The 26,395-nt window shown below is 40.9% G+C and overlaps 1 non-coding gene across 1 annotated transcript; it reads right to left on the reverse strand.

Annotated features, from left to right (window-relative positions):
• Positions 1-7,430: 7,430 nt before the first annotated feature.
• Positions 7,431-7,502, reverse strand: TRNAH-GUG (transfer RNA histidin (anticodon GUG)). The gene has a single exon. It is a non-coding gene; the product is annotated as a tRNA-His (tRNA).
• Between the last annotated feature and the right edge of the window lie 18,893 nt (positions 7,503-26,395).

The following is a 26,395-nucleotide window of genomic DNA, read 5'->3' on the forward strand; positions in this document are numbered from 1 at the left end:
GTGCAGAAATGCTTGTATTCATTTTTGGCTGATGTGAAATCTGTCCTTTAGTTGTGTATGTGCATGTGTGTTTTCCAAGGGAAAAAAGACGACTTCTCAAATGCTCATTGACCCAATACTTGATGTGTAAATAGGGGACAGAAAGTTCTGCTACGGCAGGGGGGAGGGGGGGGCGAAATCTGTGCAATTATTATTATTATTTTGATGGGCTCTGTTCTTCTTCACGGTGGCAATTTGCCAGAATCCATTCTATGCCACCATATTGCCTTTTGATTAATTGCTTTAAGTCTTACTATTGTAAACAGTATTAGTGTCTCTTGATACCATAATTGTGTTTACTGCACAATGGAGCAGCTGTTATACAAAACTTGACACCATAACTGCATTTTGTACTGAATCTGTCTCATTGGTATTTTTTTTTGCTGGAGCCAACTTTTAAACAGCCTCCTTGTAACAAAAATGAATCGGCTTTGGTGCTTCTCATGTCATTCACCTCAAGAACACATAAATAAAGGTGGTTAAATTGCTCTAACTTTAAAATAATTGAAAAACTTCTCAGTTCTTATGTTGCTTTGTCTACTTGTTTATAACTAATCTCATAACTAATAGCTAGTTAAAAATGAAAGAAGAAATTCCTGATTTGATACTTGCAAAAGAAGGGAAAAAAGTAGAATATCCAGCCTCCCCCACCCCGCTGGTCATATTGTTTTATGAAGTACCTCCTCATCCTCAGTGTGTCTTTGTTAGTTATTTATGTTCTAAAGACAGGGTCTTTGATTTAGTGTTGTCTTTGATATCCACATTGACACTTGAGACTGTAGTCCTCCCCTGATCTAGATGCAACTTTCATTAATATGTACATATTATGAACAAGAGTTTCCTTCTCTGAGATGAAAAAAGAAGGATATTTCTAGAGTTTTAAAGAAATTCCAAGAAATTCCGCAAGCTATTATACATTTCAGTTTTCAACACATGCTCAGAGACCTTTATTTTTCTAAGCTTTTTATAAAGAAGAAATTGTGACTAAAATCTAGAACGTTGCCTTAGGGAGAGATGTGACTAGATTTCCTGTATTAAGGATGGAGAGGAGAGCTTTTCTCCTAGACTACTATATTTCTTGGGTTTGCCAGACTATTTGCTCATTACTTGTCTAGAAAATACTTGACAGTGATTGTCCTGTTCTGAGCTAACCGTATTGAAGCATCCCCCTCAAACATTTATGTTGGGGGTGTCACTATTTTAAACACTGGAATTTTCACAAATCTCCATTGATAGGCAGTTCTGTAGGACCGGTCCATCAGAAGTGGAAGATCCAGACTAATGCTGTTACTGCTTGTCCTGCTGTCCGTGATACTGGTCATCCTCTTAATTGTGTGCATGAGCTAGGTACTAATTGGTCTTGCATTTTTCATAATGAGAGAGAAACAGCTTTTAGCTCCTTGTGGTATTTGAGAAAGTAGTGGCAATCTTTGGATCAAATTTAATGCTTTCGTTATACTTCTACGAAGAATTTGATTAATTAGTAATTCAATTGTATATGTCACCAGTTTCTGTCAATACATCTGTTTGTTCCATACTGATAGTGAAGAGCAGCAATATGCTGTACAGAATATCACAGATCACAGATAGCATCAAGAGCATACCCTTTAAAATTATGTATTTTAATTAGACATTGACATCTGGTATGGACTGTGAATGCTTATTTGCACACCTGCAGGCTATTTGATAGGAAGAAACCCAAAGTATCTGGAGAATTTGTCTGCAGATGGAATTTAGTGATTTAATTTAATATAGCAATTGTGCAGAACATATCGAATTTGTAAGTATTGTAAAATCTGTATGCCACATAGGTTCTGTGCACTTAAAAGCTGTTCATTACAGAAATAACACTTTCCCCTTCTGTTGATTTTCATAATTGATTGAAAGGTGAAGGGACAATCTTGACAATATTAAAATCTTTGAGAGTGGAAAAGGTTTTGTTAAAACCCACCTTGATTTATAATAGCACTGAAGAGTTACGAAGGACCAAAGTGGTTACTCATGAAGAAAATACACTGTACAGTAAGCTCGTTTTGGCTAACGTGTATGTGAGGAATCTCACATCAAGCAGTCAGAGGACAGCAAAGTTCACTCAACATTTGTAATTGCTATAATGACCTTGTTTGTTTTGGGGTTTAGCTTTATTCACAGACTTTAAATTAAGAAACATTCCCATGATTTTGTAAAATAACTGGTTTCTCCTACCTATAAGTACTGAATACGATGACTGCGTTATCTTGAAGGATCACATTTACAATTTTCCGTAGCATGTTGAAATTTCGTGTTCCAAGATGTGTGATTCACTGTTACTCTGTACTGCTTTCCTTTATCAGAAAAGCTCCCTCTTGGGAAATGAGAACTAGAAACAAGACCTGTGTTTTATGTTAGTGGGTTCTCCTGTCTTAAGTTGCATGTATGTGTTCTCATTTTTCTTATTGTTCTGTTATTTTCAGGTAGAGGAAAGGGCTGAAACAAAAAATGTGAGAGAGAATTTAATTATGTACAGGGAAGAAGAATAAATGGTGACTTTATTCCCAGAGACGCTACATGCTCTGCTTCTTAAACTATACATCCCTTTTGAGGTACTGATTGTCCTTGCAAAGGGATAGTTTCCTTTTTGCATCCGCTAATCTCAAGGATGCAGCAAGAAGTCACTACTGCCTCCCCTTCAGCTACTCCAGCAACACATGAGGAAGGAATTCATCCATGTGAGCTGCAGCGGATGCTGGAGCCATGTCACTTATACTGCAGGACCCTTTCCCTTCTGGTATGCAAAATCTGACGCACTGGTGTTGGGAGGGAGGGAGCCTGAAGCCCTTCTATTTTATAGTCTTATTTAGGTCTTGATGTCTGGTCTGGACTGCAAACGTTTATTTGTTCAACTATAGACATCTGATATAAGGACTTGCACGGCACCAAAGGGCATGTTGGGAGATCAGATGTATAGCCTGTTTTATAGCTTTGCATCATCTGGAAAAAATTGTACCTTGTGATTTATACCTCGTTCCCAGTTCTCTTGCTTTCAGCATCTCTGTGAGGAGAAATGCATTCCACCCACAAGACTCATTGTTTGCCTGAAAAAAAAACCATTCAGTACAGACTGCAGTAGAGTCATGAGTTTGTCACTACTGAAATAATTTGTCTAGTCAAATGAGGTGAATCAAAAAATAAAGTCATCATCAGCATATAGAAATTTCTGTGGGATAGAGAAATTAAAAGAGTGGGTTTGGAATAGGAGAAAATGGTTTACCTGAGCAGCATCACTTCCATGCAAACCACAGAGAAAAGGTTTGGAGGGACAAGAGCATGTCCCTTGCTGAAGAATTACCATCCCACAAGCTATGATCTACTTTTATAGCTGGTCAAAAGCAATGACTCTAAACCTTGCTTCTTAATTGCTCATTTGGCAACACTGTCACTGTGAGATACCATACAACCTTTTGCTATAATAATAGATAATCACATGCCTAAATGCTACATCATTAGTGCCTGGTAATAAGGAAATCCTGCCATACTGTTTGAGCACCAGACGTGATTGAGTAACATTGCACTCACTCTGCTAATTTTCTTTGCCTGCAGAAGAATCTATTAGCAGAAAAGAAAGAGGGTAGATATAGATTAGGTATTAGGAAGAAATTCTCTACTGTGAGGGTGGTGAGACACTGGAACAGGTTGCCCAGGGAAGTTGTGGATGCCCAGACCCTGGAAGTGTTCAAGGCCAGGCTGGATGGGGCTTTGAGCAACCTGGTCTACTGGGAGGTGTCCCTGCCCATGGCAGAGGCTTGAACTAGATGATCTCTAAGGTCCCTTCCAACTCTAACCTTTTCATGATTCTAAAAGAGCGGTTACATCAAATGTTTTTTTTAGAGGTGAGGTGTTATATTTTTTTTGACCCCTGTGCAATCTGTGACATTCTGCCCAATTTCTGAATAGTAAATGTTCCTTTTCAGCTTATGGCCTTTTCGTCAAGAGGATGAGACACTCATATTACTCTGAATGTATTAATTAATGTGTCATGATTAGACTTTTTCTCAGTGGCCTGGAAATCTTGAAGACCACCGATGCAGTTGCAGTGGCAGAGTAGGGAGACTTGGCTGACGTGACGAGAGAGGCTATCCTTCAATATGTTCTGTAAGTCCACTGTAACTCTGCTGCCTTTGTAGAGCTGCTGTCAAAGGAAATCAGCATAACTGAATTTGGTCCATTCTCTTGATCCAAAGTGTTGCTATTATTTTGGTATTTTCACTTTTTTTTCCTCTGCTATCTTGAGGTGAAACCTGTATGTCCTTAAGCATAATAATGGGAAATAAATGGTAAATGTGTTTGTTTTCCTAGTAATGTAGAAGGTGCTACCATTCGGCAAATAAGCCTGAGAAATTTAGTATTTTGTTAGTGAAAAATACGAAAAAATAATAGATGAGCTCTCGGTTTGGTTTTGCTATTTTGTTTCCCAGTTAGTGCAGTTTATAATAGCATCTGAAAGAAGTGTTGGCCTTTCTTCTTTGAGGATGGGTACAATCTGTCTCACCCATAGGAAAATAATACATCCTCCACTATAAGTCTTCTGACCTACCCTGTGAAGTTTCCTATATCTGCAAGAAGTAGGAGTAACAGGATTAGAAACTTAAGACTGGTCTCATCATAAGTAGGATGATCTTCCCCACTCCCAGCACAGTCCCTGACAGCTCCCTCCCTAGAGAATTGCTCTTTTTCACTTTCTTCAGCGGTGTGTCATTCATTCAGCTAATTGGGCAGTTTTAACTAGGTCATTCAGCTCATTCTCTGGATCTGTCTGGCAAGAGCAGAGGTAGATGTAAGAGTGCAAACTGAAATATGTCTGATTCTGTTGGCTTTGGCCCTTGATTTATTGTCTGTTAATGCAGAATTGGGCTTCAGTTTCTGTCAAACCAAGCGCTGTAAGCCAGAGCCACACATGCGCAAGAGAAGTGTGTCAGAACCAATTGTGCAAATTTTACCCATCTTTCAATGGTAACTCCTTCTTGGCATATCACATACTTATTGATTAAATAATTGATTAATGAAGAGAAACAGCTGTTCTTTGATCTAGAAATGCAATATGCTGTTGCCAAAGCAAGTAAGGTGCTGCTGAGGAAAGGGAAGCACTCTGCGATCTCTGGATAGCGCAACATAATACTGTCTACAATAACAGGATATTAATTAAAGATAAATGGTGGTAGAATCATGGACAGCAACTGCTTAGTGGAAAAACTGTCTTTTCATGTTCTGATGAGATTCACTGATGAGCACTGATGAGGTTCAGAGTGATTTGCTGTGCTATGAATGAAATGGCAAACTTGCATCTTGGACATCTGAGAAGGGCAGAGGCAGAAAGTTTTACCGCAGCAATGCAGACACAGCTAGATTTTCGTCTTGTATACAGAGGCTGCTTCTTGTACAAAGCAAGAAGGAGCATTGATAATAAAAGATGTAGTAATGTATTCCTTTGCCTTGACTTGGAGATCCTAGGAATCTCAAGTTGATAATTTAACAGCTTAATGATGTAAATAATGGTTAAACTAGCTTAAAAGTTAGGGGGTTGATCTGGTTCATGACATAAATATTTTTCCAAAAGATTTACTTAATTCAGCAGGATATATTAGTGTAGGTGAAGTCTTCCAACATAGAGAGCAGACAAATGTAAAACATGATTAAACCAGGTTCAAAATCAGCTTGGAAAACAACTCACGTAACTTCATAACAACATGCTAGATAAATCTTCAACACAGTAGTGAATGAGAACTGTAATCTAGAAACAAACGCTTGATTTAAGAGGAAAGTTGTCATAAACAAAAAAATCCTATACTCAATGGAAAGAGGAAGAACAGGAACCTTATTATAGGTCATGATAAATTCAGAACAGATGCTCAGCAGTCAATGATTAGTTAAATTCTGTTATTTTTTATTTTAGAGTTTTAAGGGAAGGGGTGCAATAAATATGTTTGTTATTAGTCCCTGGTGGCATACTTGGAATAAGAAGTTGTGCCCCAATGATCTTGCAATCTAGTTTAGGTAGTTTAAAAAGTATCACAAAGTGATGCAGGTCACACAACAAGCCTGTGGCAGAGTGAAAACTAGTAAAGGTCTCCCAAATACCACCCCAGTGCAGACAACACAGTTTTATATTCGTTTTCCCACTATTGGCAGCAGGCATCCATGAGAACAAGACACTGTTAACAAAAAAGGGCACATGTCTTCGTGATTAGATCACCACCTTGGGAACAGAAAAGATAAAGGAAACGTATTCACCTCTAGATTTTATAAACTTACTCCTTTTTTCATATTATGTTAATAAAAGTCTTCTAATTAGAAATGCATTACAGAATCACACAGTCAGAGAATGATAGGGGTTGGAAGGGACCTCTGGAGATCATCTAGTCCAACCCTCCTGCCAGAGCAGGGTCACCCAGAGCAGGTTGCACAGGAACGCGTCCAGGCGGGTTTGGAATGTCTCCAGAGACGGAGACTCCACCACCCCTCTGGGCAGCCTGTGCCACTGGTCTGTCACCCTCAAAGTAAAGAAGTTCCTTCTCATGTTTAGGTGGAACTTCCTGCGTTCAAGTTTGTGCCTGTTACCTCTTGTCCTGTTGCCAGGCACCACTGAAAAGAGCCTGGCCCCATCCTCCTGACACCCACCCTTTAAGTATTTATAAGTGTTGATAAAATCCCCCCTCAGTCGTCTTTTTTTCCAGACGGAAGAAATGCAAATCCTTCAGCCTTCTTTCATAAGAGAGGTGTTCGAGTCCCCTAATCATCTTGGTAGCCCTTTGCTGCACCCTCCCCAGCAGTTCCCTGTCCTTCTTGAACCGGGGAGCCCAGAACTGGACTCGGTACTCCACGTGTGGCCTCACCAGGGCAGTGTAGAGGGGGAGGATGGGGTCCCTCGACCTGCTGGCCACACTCTTCTTGATGCACCCCAGGATGCCATCGGCCTTCTTGGCCACGAGGGCACATGGCTGGCTCATGGTCGTCCTGTTGTCCACCAGGGCTCCCAGGTCTCTTTCCACAGAGCTGCTCTCCAGCAGGTCAGCCCCCAACCTGTCCTGGTGCATGGGGTTATTCCTCCCCAGGTGCAGCACCCGACACTTGCCCTTATTGAATTTCATAAGGTTCCTCTCTGCCCAGCTCTCCAGCCTGTCCAGGCCTCTCTGTATGGCGGCACAGCCTTCTGGTGTGTCAGCCACCCCTCCCAGCTTTGTGTCATCAGCAAACTTGCTGAGGGTGCACTCTATCCCCTCATCCAGGTCATTAATGAATATATTGAAGAGGACTGGACCGAGTACTGAGCCCTGGGGAACACCACTCGTCACTGACCTCCAACTAGACTCTGTGCCCCTAAAAGTGAGCCCGTGTGCCATGGTACCGCCAGGTGATGCCATGACTCGGATTCGAACCGAGGTTGCTGCGGCCACAACGCAGAGTACTAACCACTATACGATCACGGCGTGCTACCGGGGCTCCAGGTATTACTTTTATCTCCCATTGAACTGGAACTATTTCAGGAAAAGAAATGAGCTGGCAGTGGGAACGCAGAGTTAAAAAACAATGTTAAAGCCAATGGCTGTGTGAAGAGTAAGCAAATCAATTATTGCTAATGTTTCATGTCTTGATCTTTCGGATCTCTTCCTTTTTGTTGTTGTTGGGTTCTTTGAGTTTTTGTAGGATTTTTTGTGCTTTTTTTTTTTAAGCTTCCTGTTCCCACCTATCAGTTCTGCTCAGCAGCTTTATTAATATATTTAGCATTTCATTTCAAAGACTAGACTTGTACCTTCTGTGTCACTGTGCCTCCCCTGAGGGAGTCTGCCTTTCCCAGACTAAATGCAGACTCTTAGCTAGTGTCAGCTTCAGCATCACTAGCAGCTTTGATGGTCTCTGGTTTCCATCAGCTCCTGTAAGACTGCACTCCTTTCACCCGCAGGGTCAGTGGTGGCTCTAAAGGGTCATGGCTGCTGTGAAGCCACTGACGAGCTGGCTCAGTGCCTGGGGACAGTGCTTTCTCCACAGGAGCTCTGACCTATGCTGTATGCTAATGTGAGAATGTGACAAAACTCTGGCTACTGATAATGAAAAGTTCATTTATATAATTGCCTAACTTAACATACTTTGTGTAGCTGTAAACCTGGATTTAACTTGGGATTCGTGGTCTTTGTGATATTGAAATTCAGCTTGTCTTAACTTACTGATGTGCTACATCTGACTGTTATTAAGGGTGTACCTGTGTCAGTATTTGCAAGCTTGTGCTTTGGAGAGAAGGCGCTTAACAGTTAAAATGTTTAACTCTTTCTTATCTGAAGGCTTGCTTTAAAATCCTGATTAGATGGCAAATGAATATTATCTTGACTGAACCCAGAATTTAGCTGTCTCATCTCATGTGTCTCTCACCAAGCAGTTCAAGGTCTCCTGCTGTTTGGACAGAGTTTGGCAGATATATGACCTGCACAATGAGTGTTTTTATAGGTCCTGTGCAAAGCTGGGTGTAGCAGTGGGGGGGAAGGAAGTAGGAGGCGGCAGAGCCTCCTGTCTTGTTACTTGCAATGCCGTCAATCCCATGAGTAAATCGACTCCAGCTTTCTAGCTGGTTCACCCTTTGCATGAGTTATTATTCTGTGTCACTGAGTGATATTTCGGGAACCAAGTCAAACATGTTAAAAATAACTATCTCCTATCATGTATTTTTATGAATTTGCATTATTTTGGGCAACACTTACAGGCTGACTCAGTCACTGGCAATAGAAAACTGTCATTTTAAGTAACTCTGACCAAGATTTGAACAAGAATGAGACTACTTGATAAGATGTCAACAAGTGAAGGTTGTAGCCTTGTCAGTGATGACGTTACAAGTTCTATCGTGTCCTGTGCAAATTGTCATAACCTTTAAACGGGGGCTTGAACAAGATGAATTACTTATGTCAAATACAATGATGGGTCAGAGCTAGACTGGAATAAATGGAAAGTTCAGTAGGCTCTTACTTTCTGGGGTGCTAAATCGATTCAAGGATTTAATAAATAAATAAAAGATTTCATAAAGATTGTAGTATAGCTGCTTTGGCTAAAGAATCTGGCTTTTGGACTTGAAGAGACATAAGGACAGAATTTTGATGGTTCTGTGTACTATGCAGCTTCTCTTTACCAGTGTGAAAATCCTAGATGCCAGAACAGTTGGATGTGTGTTTCTGGACTGATTAAAAAATAAGGTGATTAGTTTATTGTAGAATGGGTAATGCTGTATACAGTTCTAAAGGTAGGGTCCCCCCTTACATCAGTTTTTTAATTGGAGCAAACACCTTTATACTATAAAACTTTTCTGATGTTGAAATAATTGCTCAGATGATCCCACCAATCATTTTTTGAAGTTTTGTTTTTCATTTGAGTGAAAGTCTACATTTAATTTAAATAAAGTAAAAAGAATATTCATTGTGTTCAAAGATTTCCTCCTCTTTTGAATGGGAAGAAATGCCTACAGTATATGCAGAAGTAAATGCATAAATAAATGGCTTGATTCACATGTCTGATCTAAACACAGAAAAACAGTGCACCAGATGGTAAAAGCCGCCTGCTTTACAGAAAAGCAGCTGCAATACACCCTTCATGTTCCTGAGGATACGAAGTTGGAGAGCTAAAGCCACCTCAAAAGTGAGAGGAACTGGCCTGAGAGAGGGTGCAGCCAAGCACGCAGCGTGGAATATGAATCACCTTTTCCTAGAAGTGGAAGTTGTCTTCTCTCAATCCTCTCTGAATGATTAGAGTTATCTCAGAACCAAGTATTTACCCAGAGGTGTTCTGTGCAAATATAGTCCATGGGATTAACATCAACCGAAAAAGCGTCGAGAAGCTGATAGAAGAGAGGTGACAAACATCACAAGGGTGTGCAGTTTTTAGCCAGAGCACAGTAGCAATTACGGCCCTTCATTTGTAGCTGTTCATATCCATACAGACATTAACAGCTACTTATTATTTGTCTTTGTTAACAGCTAGGGAGCTTTCATCTTCTTCCTGCGGAGTGAACCATTCTTTTCTAACTCTAGATGTATGGTTTGATAACTTCTACTTTGCTTGGACACTAGAATGGCATCTGATGTGTTTTCTAAAGCATCCTCTTTGCAAGGCTTTTAGAATTTATTTTTATATTTGTTCTTTGATGTAAGAGACCTTTTTGTTCCACCCAGCTCACAATACATGAAAGTAAAAAAAAAAAAAAAAAAAAAAACACACCGGGTACAATAACAATTGCCAACTGAGAACATTCAACAGGAAATGACAGGTTCTAAAAGAACGCAAAGGTTTTCATATGGATTTATACTAATCTTTTTTAACAAATTGATCTTATATTAAAGATTTTACAGCTAATACATGGGTTATATCAGAAAACATAGTCAGACGCTTTGGAAGATCCTCGTCAAGTTATCTCCACTTTATGAAAAATAATAAAAAAGAGCTTTTTTTGTTTCTAAAGGTATTTCATAAAAATGTCCACCTTGATAAATCTCCTATAGAGAAAGTGTCTATAGTCAGGATAATAGTGACCAGCTTCTGTGACAGTCACTCCAGATGACGGACAAAAAGTGGAGAATCAGTTGACAGTGCCCCGGCTAACACTCCCCATAGCTATTAATTGCTTTTGCTGTCTGCTGTGTCTATTCTCGTTTTCCTGCTTTATGTACACTGACTTATGGTCACTATATCTTTGAAGGTATCTTTTTTTGCTTCCAAATGGTAAAAATCCACACTTGTCCTTATTTTTGGACAGTCTTGATAGCTTTTTGGTTGCTGTCTTTCAAGCATCATCTAAAGAATGACTTCATGTTCATAAACCTCATTGTGCCTTAATGTTTATTGTTTCTTTTTATAGTAGAGGAACTGAAACGGGTTATCAACATCTAACTTGAAAAAAGTCTTTTGTAATTATCAATATCCATTCTTTTCATAACAGGTGTAGAAATAGCCTTGAAAACAACAGTGCATCACTACCATAATATGGGGCAATAGTAGAGGCTTTTTGTTTGTTTTTTTCACTTGCTGACGTTTTTCATGTGAGGTTATCCAGCCAGGGCAGTAACCTGGAAATCCATATTTGCTTTTTCAGAATACTGTATTTTTACTGAAATTTGTCTGCAGTATTTGAGCAGCATAAATAACATAGTTTGGTTTTTTTTGTTTTTCCATCCCTGCCATTAGCAGAGAGGAAATAAAAGCCAAAACCAACTTTTGTTGTTAAAGTTAAGTCGTCCTGGAATTTAGCAGGGAATTTGTAACAGCTAGTCATAGGGGTTAGGTGCCTCCTATAGCCCATGGAAAAGTGAGGGGATCATCCTGCTTCTGAACGGCGTCAGCTCTAGTGCCCGGTTAACCATGTCTAAATTAGGTGCTTGCCCTGGATCTTTTTCACAACTGTCCTGTAAATCCTTATGAATTTAGCTCCCTCATCACTTTGAACACTAGAGGCTTAATTTTCAAATGTTACAAGCTTGCAGTGCAACTGTTACACTTGCATTCAAAGAATAATTTTTGCCTTTATGTTTGGGCCTGTTCCCAACCGATCCCAGGAGGTCCGTTGCTCTCCTATCTGCATATTGCAAAAAGTGAGAAAAAACCTCTTTTAACTGGCTTTCTTGTGAAGTGGCTTAGCAGATCGTTAAGGCTGAGGGAAGACCAGGAACACTTGTAGTGCAGTTGAGGTGGACGTGTGAGGGCGTTGAAGGTAGGGCCAGAGTTGAGACTCCAAAGGTCTGAGGGGAACTCCTGAGATGTAAGCATGATTCATTCCAGCGCTGTTTTCACCCAATTTGGACAATGCATACTGAACCTGTCTGTATGACCCAGAGTGCTTAACTAGTCTTGCCTGAAAAAAATTGCTAGAAGAAAGATGATAATATTTTTTTATTTGAACTCAGCTCTGCTTCATCTTCCAGTAAATACACTAATTGGTCAACCACTACTGAGAAATGCCATCCAGTGTGCATTATACATAAGAGGAAGGACTTATCAACTGCTCTTTGCTGAGAGATTCATCAACACAATGCCATCTCTCCCAAGAAGATCTGATTCCCACTTTTCTGTGTTCTTTGCCATCTTTAAAATTGTTCTTTTAGATCTCCACCAATGCTCAAGACTGCTTGTAATGGCAGCAGTGTGTTCTTCCGCTTCTCCTTTGAAATCTTCATTTAGTTACAGTCTTTAAAGGCATCCTGTGTTTTCACTGCTCTGAAAGGCTCGTTCCTTTCTCAGCAAGGGGGGACGGGGTATGCTGTGTGTCATCATCTCCAGGTAGCTGAACGGTGTCCTGGGGCTGCAGAGCTGTGCGAGGGATTTCTGACTTGCTGCTGAGAGCATTAGGAAGCTGTGTTAAACATTCGGTCTTATTTTCCTTCACCTCAAGTTCCAGCCCTGCTCGTAGGTGGTTCAGCAGGTCCGTTTGCAGGAGACGAGCTGTTTTAAACTCAGCCTGGCCAGCTAAGGTTCTGGTTTTGGGTTCCTGCATGGAAGGGCAAGTTGTAGGGGAAAGCAAAGAGGGCAGGCTGCTGAGAGCAGCAAATCACCTTTTCAGCTCCTTTGCAGCATCTGAAGGCCTAAGCAAGCTGCGCTGACTGCTGCTGCCGGGATGGGGCAGGAGGTGAAGGTGGCCCGTACTTTGGGGCAGGGAACCTGCCAGCCACGGCTGAAATTTGTTCTTCCTCTTACCAGGACCAGTCCCTGCACAGCAGCACCAACGTGGGAGGGACACACAGCCGTCCTGAAAGACAGACTGTGGAACCTACTCCACCTTAAAAGTCTCAGGGTCCAGAATAGGAAATACGTGTTCTATCTGGAAACAGATAGGTTTTTTCCCTGATACAGTTACCTGTGTGCCCTACCTTTACATCCACTGACTGTCCCATTTTAAGTTCAGAGGCTCCTGCTCCTCAAACTGCAGTTCAGATGGGGCTGTCTGGATCATTTAACTAGTTGTTTAAGCTCTGAAGACATTTGATCCCAGCTCCCGGCGTGGGGGTGATAATCCCTTCCCCATTGCCATACCAAAAATTTTCTGAGCTTTTGCTGAAGGTTTACAGCAGTGTTTTTGCAGAAACAAAGCTCAAAGTAGAGCCCTTTGCATCACAACTCTTTCTGCCTACCTGCCCTCCCTGCCTAGTGCATGCTCCAAGCTGTCTTGCTCTTTGTGAAAAGCCTCAGGCGAGTGAAATCCCAGGAGATCGGGCTGCCCAGGTTGAGGTAATACTGATTGCCTCGTTTCCCAAATTATTCTATAATAATTACATTCTTAAACTGGTCCGTTTTCATGGTTAATTTGGCTGGCAGAAAATGAAGAAGCTATTTTTGCAGCATATATGCACCATATGAATATAATTACTTGGAAGCACTGCAGACTCCAGGATTGAATGTTTTTTAAAAAACTGTTCTAATGAGTATGAGCAGGCCGTGCTGTTTGCAGTTGCCCGGGTAACTGAGATCAGGCCTTTACCTGGCTCATTCTGTTACAAGTGGAGGAATATACACTAATTCTGATATTTGGACTCTACCCTAAAGTATTTCATGGAGATAGGAAAGGTCAGAAAACGTCTTTAGGGCTGTCCTTCCTGCATGCATCAGAGAAAATGATCAGGCAATTGATCCCTTACAGAGGAGAGCTGTGTATGACGGGAATCGAAAGGAGCTGGTTCCCTTTGCTTCTGCATCTAATTGCAAATTCTGTTCCATGATGACAGGCATGAGTACAGCATCGTGGGTGTCCACGCGGAGTCTGATTGGACTCTCAGAAGCAGTTCTGAACCCCAAGCATGGGGATTGCCAAGTCTTTTCCATCCGCACAGTCGAGAGGTCAGCAGGACCCCACTGCAGGAATCCAGGCTTTCATGGCCCCCAGCCTGCGTTGCTGAGCAGGGCTGACTCTGCAGAGCAATCAGAAATTTCAGTTAATGCAGACAATGTCTATCTGCTTTCACAATGTTGCTTCCTGCAGGGAACATATCTTCTCTGTGCAATTCAATGAGCTACTTGAAATTTCTAAATTACTTGTGTCCCAGTAACCTTGGAGACTACATTCCTCCTACTGTTAAAAAAAATTGTTGGAACTAAAGTTTAGTGGCCTTTAGAGCGTGCTGCAAGGCTGATTTATCTGGATGTTTGAAACAGGGAGGAGATTTGAAGTTGAAAACGGCACGGTACATCGGTACCTCCTAGGTGTGGTAAATAGGAAGGGCAATCCAGTCCCTAATGTTGAGATGTATTATACTACGTATGGCTTGTACAAATACAGAAGAGAGGTATTAGACCATGCAGAGGAGGGATTATCGAAAAATCCCACTTTTATCAGGAGATAGAAAAGATGGATAACCATTTTAAGAAATCTTAATTTAAACTTTACTTTAGCTTGTTCCTCAGTTGGCAGTTTTGACTGAGATAAAGGCTAGAATATTATTAACTATAAACATGTTGTTTTTTCCTGTGGAATAGTCAAAGAAAATCATTATGCGATAATTATGCCAGAATAGGTTATGCTGCTAGAGCTCTAATGGTGAATGTGTTGACAAGTTCATTGGCTGCCAAATAGACACAGAGACCCTGAAGATATTGCTGCCTCTTTCTGCTGCAGGATGTCTCAAAGAGGGTTTTCATAGATGAGGACTGACAATATGAAGTGGATTTTAGAACACTTAATTTTTTTAACAGTGGGAGGGGTGAACAGAGAGACAGATTTTTCTTCTAATTCAAGCCACAAGATTTCAATCTACTACTTAAGAATAAAATCCCTTTTCCCTAAACAAATCAAGAGAACTGTAACTCTAAAATATCCCTGTCTGCTGCCTCTCCAAACTGCTTGATCTGTCATTTAACCTGGCATTTTAGTTAAGTGCCATTTTCCAGCTGTATCTGTAAAACTGTCATTGTGTTTTTCAAGTTATTTCAGTAAAAGTGCTTGAGGACAGTCGTACTGGGTAACATGAAAAAAGATTTATTTTTTTCCCCCTAGGAGAATGAACAGAGTGTCCATATATGACATAAATCTACTGAGACACCAATCTTTTTGTCAGAAAACCAAATGGGTGTCACTGGTCTCATCTTGCTTTTTACCCAGGCATGTGCAATGGAATTTTTGCGTAAAAGGGCCATTACTGAGCCTTGTGTTAACACATTTCAAAGCAAAAAACTTCTGTGCAGCAGAGTAGCACAGATGAATACATTGACAGATGCCCAGGAAAATGAAGTGGCAGCAACTCAGAAGGTTAGTCTGCTTGCAAGTTCGCTTTCATTGCTCAGAAGCACCCTCTTCCTCTGGTCTTCTGCATCTGGAGAGCTTAAGAACTAAAAGGACCGTTAGGGAGCACAGGTTTCATAGAGAAAATAGGAAATGATCAGGAAGTCCGATGTTGCCATTCTGTATCTTAGTTTCTCATATCTATTCAGTTTTCTGAGCTCTCTGGAGAAAACTGAAAGGAGTGTATTTTGAATAATTCCTGACAGGTCATTAGTTTTCTGCAGCATGTTACCTAGAAACATTGCTGAAAACCCAACCTCTTCTTTAACTTTCTTCTAACCATGTTTGGGCTGCTGTCAGGTGAATGATGGTGAGTGACTAAGGTATGACAGATTTCTTCGGGAAATCTTTCTTCCTTGGGAAGCTCGCAGATTGTCAGGAGCTTAAGCTTGAGACTCCATTCTGAGCTCTGTTGCAAATCTGCCTAGGAGTCTTTCAGCAAGAGCCACTGGCTGCCAAGAACGCTTAAAAATATGGCTTCAGAAACAGTTTCCTGATCTCCTGAAATGCCTGGCGGTAAGCTCTGCTGAAGCCTGATTCTCCACAACCTGTACAGCAGCCAGAGACAGGCCCACAGATGCCCTGTGAGCTTCCCAAGCAGCTCTAAGAGTGACCTGCAACATCTGGAGCTCATGCCCAGCTCAGATTGCCAAGCATGCCAAATGCTGCTGCTGATTCATGACAGAAACTCCTATTCCCTGGGTACATAAACACGAGCTCCTCTCCAGTCACCTTCCCTGAGTGACTTAAGCAGGATTTGACCTCTAGGGCTCTAGATGGCAAGTGCTAACGTAGTGCTTTGTCCAGGAGTTTAGCAATCTTTTGTTCAAACGTGTTGCTTGGCTACAAGTCCTTCTTTCCATTTGGAAACCCACATAAAAATCTAAAACGTTTAAACTGACTTCTCTGGCAGAACTGGCCGCTGAAAGAATACATTGCTTTACAATCAGGAGCCTGAAAATGAAAATATCCTGTAATGCTCTGCTTCCTTGCCACTTAGCCTGTTCAAACACTTGTGTCATGCTTTAAATAACATCTAATAATAAGCCGCAGCTGGAATAATTGATGTAGAAAATCACACAGCATAGCGTTCTGTATTTATTGTTTGTCTTTCAGTGGCATGGATGCTGTTTTCATGGACTTGATAGCAGTTCTTCCAAGTGAATGATGTAACATAACCGCATTATGACTTCTTGCACTCCTTAACCTAACACTGCCCTCACGGTTTTAAACATGTGCTCTCTTAAAATCGTGGTTCTTTTCATTAGTGATATGGCTGGCAGTGAGGAGGCAATGTACGGAATACCCTGAGATGGCTGGGTCTGGTTTCTGCTTGACTAGCTGGGGTTGTTCAAGGAGCAGAGGAGAAGATTTCTGCTAGAAAATGAGGAGAGTTGTACTGCTGTAGTTTGAATAATTTATCCAATATACCTGAGTGTAGCTATGGTTCTTGTTAGCTGACAATCAAATAAGAGCTTAAAAAACCTCAAACTATTTATTTGGCACTTATTGGGGTGTGGGGGATTAGCTTAACTTTTAGTTCTTACCCTCACTACCAATTGTGTAGGAACAGCTCACGCGCCGTAATGCAGCTTACAAACCTTATGCTCTAAGCGCCCCTTGGCATCTCTGTTGTGACACGTACTTTGCTCTCTGCCAAGGGTGGACAGAGTTGGTCTGGCTGGATCTCTCACAGTCTTCTCTCATCAGGCCTAGGGTCGCTAATCCTTACTACGGCTCCTTAGAAATGTGTTAAAATAAGAGATGATTCAACTTTGAAGCTTTCCTGCAAAGCTTTCACATATCCGTTATGGTTTTAATGAAAAATTCATAGTCTTGATTTTGCTGACCATATCTTGTCAGTTTTGTCACACCTGAAGTCTACTCCACGCTGATTCAGATCATATCATGATCTGAGTATACAATTCCAGATTGTTTGTGTCCGTTAATTGAGCTTTCAATTAAAATCTTAATTAAAAATTTAGCAGTTTGCTTCAAAAAGGCTGGGTTTAGTTAAACATAATGAAAACATTGTTGTCAAAGGAGTTGCATTAAAGACATTGTGGCAGCTAATTTCTGAATGAAAACAAGTATCATACTTTCCTGAATGTTAAATTTTGATTGAGTAAATCCTTGAATCATTCTACTATACCTTAACTACTTTGTGTTGGAAATAATGTAGGTGTCCCACTTCTGATGTGGTAGCTAATTAAAGACATTCTGTCAAGGTTAACAGGCCTAAAACATGTATTGCACTGATAATTAAAAATGAGGGCACCCTACCCATAATAAACTCGAGTCGTATTGCAGTCTGGCTGCAGAAAAGTTTGCCCTTTAATCTGTACCTCTCTGGAGCATGGATGAATTCTACAATGCAGAAAGAAGAGTACCTGATTTCTTCTCCTATCCTTTTTCCACTACTTGTCCAATTTCAAATGGCTCTAGTAAAAGAGTTACTTAAAAAGTTGAGTTACTTGGGTAAAAAACCATGCCTTTCAGATCATGCCTACTTCTCCCAAATCACCTGTATTTGGCAGTTTATATTGTGTGTGACTGGCTTGGTTGTTTGAGGCAATGAGGGTGGTGTGAAATTGGTGAGATTTCTAAATAAGTTCATCGGTGTCATATCTGGACGACCATAGTGCTACAGTAATAGTGGGTGGTGCTGTTTTTCCTAGGTTTTCCTGATATTTAGGAAATTGTTATTTATCCTTTACTGGATATTTACACCTCCTAAATGTAGATACTAAATTTAAAGCATTGGCCTAGTAGACTTATTTCCCTAGACAGTTTACATAATTAGAAGAGACAGGCTCCTTGTATTATCTCAGATAGATTCTCTCAAATGAGACTTTGCAGGACTCTCACCTTTCCTTTTAGCTAAAGGCGGATTAGAATCTGAGTATAGATATTTTGCCTCTGAGTATCTCCCCAGAGCTATTACAATCACAGACAGGAATTGCTATCTTTGTCAGACCTCTGGTCTGCACATCTCTGAATTTTTTAAAGAAGTATCTGTGATGCTTCTATCCTTGGAGATACACAGAACTTGAGTGGACGAGGCCTTGAGCAACCTGATATAACTCTGAAGATGGCCCTCCTCTTGTGTAGGGGGCTGGATCTTGAGGGGTCCTGTCTAATCCAAATGATTCTGTGATTCGAAACTCAACAGCCCAGGGCATAACCTCGCAAGAGTTTCCTTTTAATCTCTCAAATCAGAACAGGTTCATCCCCTGGAGCAGGAAGATAAAGGAGAATCCATAGATCTTGTATGTTTATAAATGATACAAATATTATTCTAATCTTGACAGCAAGAAATGTACTTCCAGTGTATCATACATTTTCCCTTATGAATCTCTGGGTTTTGCTATTACTTTTCAAGCTCTAACCATTCCTCGAAAGACGTGCTGAGAAACCAGCAGAAATCACTTACGCTCTGTCTAGTAAGTCAGCAGGGAAAAGCACTCAGGAGCTGGGGAGGGTTTTACTTCCTCTACGGTCTACTGTGTTGCTCTCTTCAAAACGGTGCTTAAACAGACTGGATGAAAAGAGCATCATAGACTACAGCACTAAGTAGGTGAAGTGATCTGGACGGACTCTGAGGGCTTCTTTCCAACCCATGTTGCTAACGTGGGTAATATGCTTGTCTCCTCAAATGAATAGCACAGTGTGGAGAAGGAAAACAGAGCGAGAGCGTGTGCCCAGAGGATTGTAGATGGCCTGTTAAGTGCAGAGAACATAGCTTCGAGTGTGTCTTGTTGAAAAGATCCGATTCAGTTGGCACTTGTTTCCAGCTTCGGCAGCATGTCTGGAAACAGAAAGCTATCGTGAGCCAAAGCACAGATACAGGCAGATAGGAACAGGGAGGGGAAAGTGCCCGTCAGCTGGAGCTGTCAGAAATGTGTGACGTTCCCCAGGGGCTATATAAATAAAGGACCTGTCTGGGCGGGAGCTTTGAAAGCAAGCCAGGTGGCTGCAGTTGCTCGCAAGAAGGTTGAAATGCCAAATAACTTTTTATATCTCTAATGTGTGAAAAAGGTTTTGCCCTTGACTTCAAAGTAGCAGAGAGTTTGTCATGCTGCCTGATACTTTTCTGGCTCTTTTTCGGGCTTTTTCCTTCCCAGACAGCAGGGTTTGCTATAACCATCCTGCAAATAGCTCATGAGGTACCTAGTGCTTAATCTGTGACCTGCCTAGCAATCCTGCCGCTGCAAATTGTGGGGATGCGGTGTTATTTAGATTGGCAGCGAATGCAGAGTTTAGAAAGTTGTGTGTGGCTGGCTGAATGCCAAATGGATAATTACATTCTGCCTACCTAAAATTCCCCTTATGGCTTTTTGAAATCCCTTGCTCAAAGCTGTTATAATGTTGCTATCTGTCTTAATTGGTAACTACCTTCCACTCTGTAGGCGACTGCATTTCAGTGACAAGTGAGGTGACCTGGTATGGATTGTGGTGTCCCCATCATAAAGTGCAAATCCGTGTAAAAAAAATATAATTTTTCATGCACGCCTCATCCCAGCTGCTGTCTCCCCAATGATATATTTCTGCAAAGAGTACTTGTAAAGTACTCACCTCAGGTTTGCCTAGAAATACACATTTTTCAAAGTTCTTCTGTCATAGTTACTTTCTGTTGTTTTAGCAGTAAGTCTTTGTTACCTTTTCCTTGGGTTTTATCATTTTTTTCAGTATATGCAAGGCATCACTGGCCTGTGTCCCCTGTGGTTAAAGTGACCTGAAACTCAGTGATGAGAAGAGATTATTCCAGAGCTGGAGACCCCCTGCAGAAGCTTCCTCGCTTCCGGAATCTGGCCATGATGTTGAGTCATAACCTCAAATCAGACATAATGAATTAGTACAGAATTAGGTAGATCGGTATCAGCACCTTCAGTGTTGTAGGGGATTTTGTCAACCCAATGGCCGGGCAACCCACATTATGCCTGAATCCCATTTCCAGGCCCATCTGAAGGCTGATGCTCAGAGCGCTTATCACACAAAGCTCTGAAGTGGGTAGTGCCAGGTGCGGGTATTGAAGGCTGAAATTATACATGTTCTCCTATATTTAACTGTAATTAAGCAGATACTTGAGTATCCGCTCATCTGTTTTGTGCATTTTTAGGCTTGCCACCATTCAGTAAACAAATCATTTTAACTTTATTCCTCACGTAAGGTATAAGCATGGAAGCGATTAAAAATGTTAAGCTGTGCAAGGTAGACTTCACATTATTCTTGTGGAAAATGTGTTTTAATGCTATTTCCATCCTGTCTCCCGCAGCTGCCTCTAAAAAAAAAAAAAAAAAAAGTCTCTTAGTTTAGGAGAATATGTTGCTCACTGGCAAAGAAAAGAAAGCAGAACAAAGCCTGTGGAGCACATTGGAAAGTTGCAAACTTGTTCTCAGCTTTTGAAAACAACACCATAATGAGCCTCCCACTTAAAGATCTGTAGTAAAAAATGAATCTGTAATGTTCCTGCTAATAATACCACATTTCAGTAACCTGGATAATGCCCTCATAGTGTTTATGCACGTCAGGCTTTGGGGAAAAAAAAAAAAAAAAAAGTAGTAGTTGCTTGAGCAGTGCAACTTCTAAAGCCTGGTTTGGGGGAGGAGGAAAGAGTCTCCTGGCTGTATCAGCCACTGCAGAATGTCACAACTGCACTTGCACAGCACCCCCTTGTTCGGGGGAGGTTACCGAGGGTGTCTCTATAGTCTGGGTGCTTCTTTTCACAAAAGTTTTAGGGTTTTAATGTCTTTGAATTTGAACTTAGTTGATTCAAAATTTCTTGCTGGGGGAGAGAAAGGGGAATGATGTACAGACTGATACCATGACTGCACATGCTTCCTTTTTCATTCGGGCTAAATAGAAACATGTTGCCTACAGCATATTCTTGCAAAGCTGAGCAGTGATGCTGGTTTTGTTCACTCCTATACTTGTTATGAGAAGTGCCTCTGCCCCTGGCCCCTGTACAATGCAGTTTGGTTCAAAGGCACAATTGACTTTGCCTTACCAGTGGCAAACAGTGGGAGTCCAGGAAGATGCACTGTTGGAAGAGATGTGAAATCACTGCTTCATCTGCACTTATTTTTGAAAAAACACTTTCTTATATTTAATATAACCTGAACTATTGTATGGGCACTTAAGTCATGCACTTGGCTCATGATTGGTTCGGTTTCGGTTTGCATGTGCTATATTCTTTTTTCTTTAGACAAACTACAAAAGATGGTGGCAGTGCTCTCCTTGGCTCCTGACACAGCAGTTTGTGTTGGTCATTTCGTATCTGCAAAAGGCACATACTAATAACCACACACAGTCTCCCATAGGCCTGAGGTCTAGCACTTTCAGCTCTGCAGTTAGGACTGTGGTACAGCTGCTGGGGGATTTATTAATTTTTAAATGTGGAGGGTTCAGCTCATTTCCCCTAGTGATGTAACAGTTGCACTGAAGCCAGTTCAGCTACAAGCGAATAACCACCAGTTTGGTCTTCCTGTGGTTCTTGTAATACTTAGAGTATCTGGCTATTTTTATGTTGCTAGCCTCAAAGCACATTTATGGGATGGTAAATATTATCATCATGCTATGAACAGTGAAAATTATCCATCAAGAAAGGAACGTTTCACTGCCTATTAAGTCAATAAGTATTATTGAGATCTGTATTCTGGTCCAGTCCTCTGACACTGTTGTCAGTATTGTCACTCTCCTTTAGGTTTCATTCAGGTTTCAGATTATGTTTAGATTATTATTTTTTTTTCCGCCACTTGCTTATCCTACTGCCCTCCTCAGGGCCGTTGGAGTTGTACTTGAGCATGGAGATGTGTTGGTGCTCAACCTCCCGTGTTACTTATTTGTTCTCCAGGAGTGTATTCCTGCCAGCAGGCAGTCCTGTGAACCAGATTACATGATTTAATATTTTGCAGGACCTGTAATAAGAAGGCTAGTAGAATTGGCCAAAATGGTGCATCTCCCATTTTGACCAGTAGGTGAAGCTAAGAAGATTTATTGGATAGTAATACTGCCTTCGTGCCATTAATAAAACTAAAGGTTTTGGGTAGTGGTGCGTGGTTATTTTTCCATGTGAATTTATGAGGGTATTCAGGGAGAGTCATTTTTCTTCACCTGGTTCCTTTTTCCTCGGAGTGAATAATGGTTGTGCCGCTACTGGCTGCAAGGCGAGCAGAGAGCAAACAGTTCATAAAGGTAACTGCCTCCAGGAGAGCTCTTCATGTGTACGGCCAAGTGCTCTAATAGAGGAAGCAGGCAGGCAGGGTGGGCGGGTTGTAAAATAAATACATGCTACTTAAAGAGTTGTCTTTGCCCTGTTGGTACCTCACTGGCTGCCTGATACAGACTGAGTGGCGATATTTTCAGTAGAAGCATCTGTGAGCTTTTTCTGAGGCAGTTCTTCTGCTCATCTTGAGCGTGCAGCGCCAGCCATCTACTGCCTTTGTGCCTGTTCTCCTGTTAACCTCTGCAGCGCTGCATAGTGAAAATTAAAACTGGGCTGTGTGCAACTAGTAAACTTACAATAGACACGTATCTAATTCTACTTTCACTCTTACGCATTATATGAAAGGAAAGGTTCTTACTATTTTTATTTGTTTCTTGACACCATATAGCTCAGAAAGGAAATTTGTTTAGTTTCTATAGTTCAAGAAGGGCCCCTTCTAGGGGAAAGGTTTTAATAAATTTACTTTCAGAATGCAAGTCAGTAGAGAAGTGTCTTTTTAATAATAAAATCTGTAGGATTTTTCCTTATAGGCAACAAGACAAATGGAAATGCCTGTTTGCACTAAAACGTTCATTTGTTTCTAATAAATGGCATCAGCGTACTTTAAAGCTGTTACATGCATAATTGGGGCAAAATAATATGTTAATCTTTCTTTAAAAGTGGGAGTGGCCTGCAAAGCTAAAACATGTAAACATAGGAAAAAAACCAAACAAAAAACCCAAAACAGAGCCCTCAATCCCATATTCTGTCTGCTATTTGCCTTTAAAGTATTGTGTCTGCTAAAAACACAGCCGCAAATTTGCCAGGCTCTGTAACTTGTAAGTTAACCAGCTGATGTGGGTTAACCCAACGCACTCACACATTTCTATATTTACACAGGCAACTCTGTCTGTATGGTGAGATCCTGTTGGGATGGAGTTAACGCCGAGATACTTGTTCCTGAATTTTTGTCCTTGCTGTGACACTAAGCTGTTTTCCTATTTGCAAAATGGGTCATTCATTTACATCATCAAATCTTTACAATGGCTACCTAGTTAATGATTACAAAACAGACAGAGGGCTTTAAAATAAGTGGTAAGCTATTTCTTATCCTGTTCTTATGTTGATCAGAGCCGGACTCCCTTGGATACGGCATCATTTAATATTTGAACACTCTTCCCTGTTCATTGGAGCTGTCGCTAGTTACCAGTGCAATTGTGGACTTTTAGCTCTAATCCAATAATGGGGTCTCAGGGGCTTAATTTGAACAGAGATAGCCAGAAGCGCTTCCCAGCTGTGAGGTTTGAGGGCAAAGCAGACTTGACTGTATGTTGTGGTTTCTATTAGAAGGAAATCTAGTTAAGGGAGCGCGGATGGAGTCAAGATGTACTTAGCTTTGTCCAGCGTCTGGGCAACTAAGGAACCACGTCTGCAAAACCCTCTCCCAGATGCGACAAGGGTAGGCCCTTGGTGGTTAGCTAGGGTTGCGCAAACCCCTTGTCATGCCTCTCCACTGAAAAATCACTAAAATACATTTCCTTCTGTAATCTTAGCATCTGTGCTGCTGTTCTTTAGGTAACGTCTATATACAGCAAAGCGGGTGACAGATCTCTTGAGGAGAACTGCCTCATGTTGTACCACAAATCCCAAGAACCATCACCAACAGCTGGCAGCGCTCACCATTTGTTGTCATCAAAGGGTGGAGCTTCCTGTACGATAGCCTTGAAATTGTTCTTGTTCCTTTCAGATTACTGTAGGAAATCACCCTGAATGTGTCTGTATATGCTATATACCTGTATTTTATGAAATTAAGGAAGATATGGTTTAGGAGAAACCTCTACTTTATTTCTTGGTATGATCAAATCAAGAATTAAATCAAGTACAGACTTAGCCTCAATACAGGAACAACTTGATAAAAGTATTGGCCAGTATTAATAGGAATTCAGGCTATGCAATCTCGTGCCCCAGACAGTACAAAACTGGGAGCCTTGACACTTCAGTTTTAAAAACAACTCACTTTTACCAATGGAAATACAGCTCCTTGGTAAAGTCTGCGCCAATAGCCCTTGTGAACAAGGTTCCTAAGGTGTATACATTGTCTTTCATACTAGTGTTCCCTGAAAAAGGTGCTCAGATAATCCGTAATATCTGAGATTGACCAACATGACCTATGGTTTTTGTTGAAGGGTAGCTTACTCCTGAAAATAATTTCTTTTATGGAATTCACATGATACCATAACAAACCACATCTTGAGGTGCTGCAGTGCATTGATGAATGAGAACGGGGGTACACTGGCTATAGAAATAGATGATTTTGCCTAAAGAGTTTGTCTTGTAACTGCTAAGGGAAACAGTAAAATTGCTGTGCAGTAGCTTCTGGTTTAGACTGGTTTAATAGTAACTACAGATTGCAGTGGTTATGTTATAACCTTCACCCACTCAAGTGACTGTGTCAGTCAGTTATTGCAAGCAGCCTATGAATGTCGCACCTTTATTCCAGGAAACGTAACTCCCAGCACCCTATGATATTTATAACTTCAGCATATGCTGATGTAATGAGAAGGAACAGTGGGACACTCAAGTTAGAGACAATATTTAGGAAATAGAAAAGAAAAAGGGAACACAGTTTGAAGGTTTGAAATTGTCTCTCTGAGTTTAGAGGGAAAGAAATGTCATTGTTTTCAGCAGGTCAGCTGGGCTTACATAAGATAACTGATCAATGAGCCAAATTCCAGGAAGTCAGATTGACTACTTCATAGGCTCATAGTATTGCCTGCTCAAAACAAAGCTGTTAAACAATTACGGTTTCCATCATCCACTTCAGGGTTACAGCTAAACATAGCTCAGTTGATAACTGGAGAAGATGACTGAGTCGAGTGCCACGTGTGACAGCAGGTTGTAATCAGCTTCAGCATGAAGATATAAACCCAATCAGGTGCTTTTAAAAGCAAAAAAATGTCAGCTTGAAATCACGGTAGTAACACACAAGTAGACTGCTCTGACAAAAACACAGTCTTTGGATGCAGCGGTAGAGAAGCTCTTTCACGCGCTCTGTGGGGCCCATTGTAACACTTAAGATTTTTCTAGGAAGAGTTGGCTGCCCGTCTCTGTTGTGCCAACAGTATGAGCAAGAGGAGGATGATAAGAACTTTTTGTCCTTTGACTCAAAAACAGATTCATAATCTAACGCAATTTCAGTGGAAACTATTGTATGTAAAAAGTCAGCCTAGAAATGAAGTCATTTATACATCAGACACACAGCACTTATGCTTACTAACACTTTTTGTTGTGTTTGACTTTGAATGTCACCTGCTTTGGGTTATAATGAAATGAATGGAGTACTTTGAATAACCAGTCTTTCAATTTGCATCGGAAATCAGCCACCATCATACTTTAAAGGCAAGGAAAAAAGGATTTGCCTTTTTTGTTGAAACAAGCCTTGGCTACAAATCATCAGACTGACGGTTTACTTCATGTTCTGCTTTTTAATTACATAGTTTCATCAACCTGACTTTGTGCCAGTGTTTATGTTAGTATAAAGTTCTCATCTACCGCAACCAGACAAACAGCCCTCGGGATGGGTGAACAAAACCGCTTTTCATCTTTTAGAATCAAGGTTCTAAAACAGTTTCTTGGATATTTTAGAAATTAAAACAACAATAGCTGAAAAATACGTTTTTTGTCATTTAAGGCATTTCTTCAGAATGTTTTCACAGTCTGATACTTATCATTCTGCTTTAAAGGTATGTTTCAGACTTAAGCAATCTCCAGTAGAATTAAAGTTTCTTCATTTCCATTCATTAGGTAGTAATTAACAGCACAGGTTATGATAATATGGTCTCAGATGTTGCAACCAGTAGCAAGTGAAACTCCGGTTTAGA

Source organism: Larus michahellis, chromosome 11, assembly GCF_964199755.1.
Source record: "Larus michahellis chromosome 11, bLarMic1.1, whole genome shotgun sequence".
Taxonomy (NCBI): Eukaryota; Metazoa; Chordata; class Aves; order Charadriiformes; family Laridae; genus Larus; species Larus michahellis.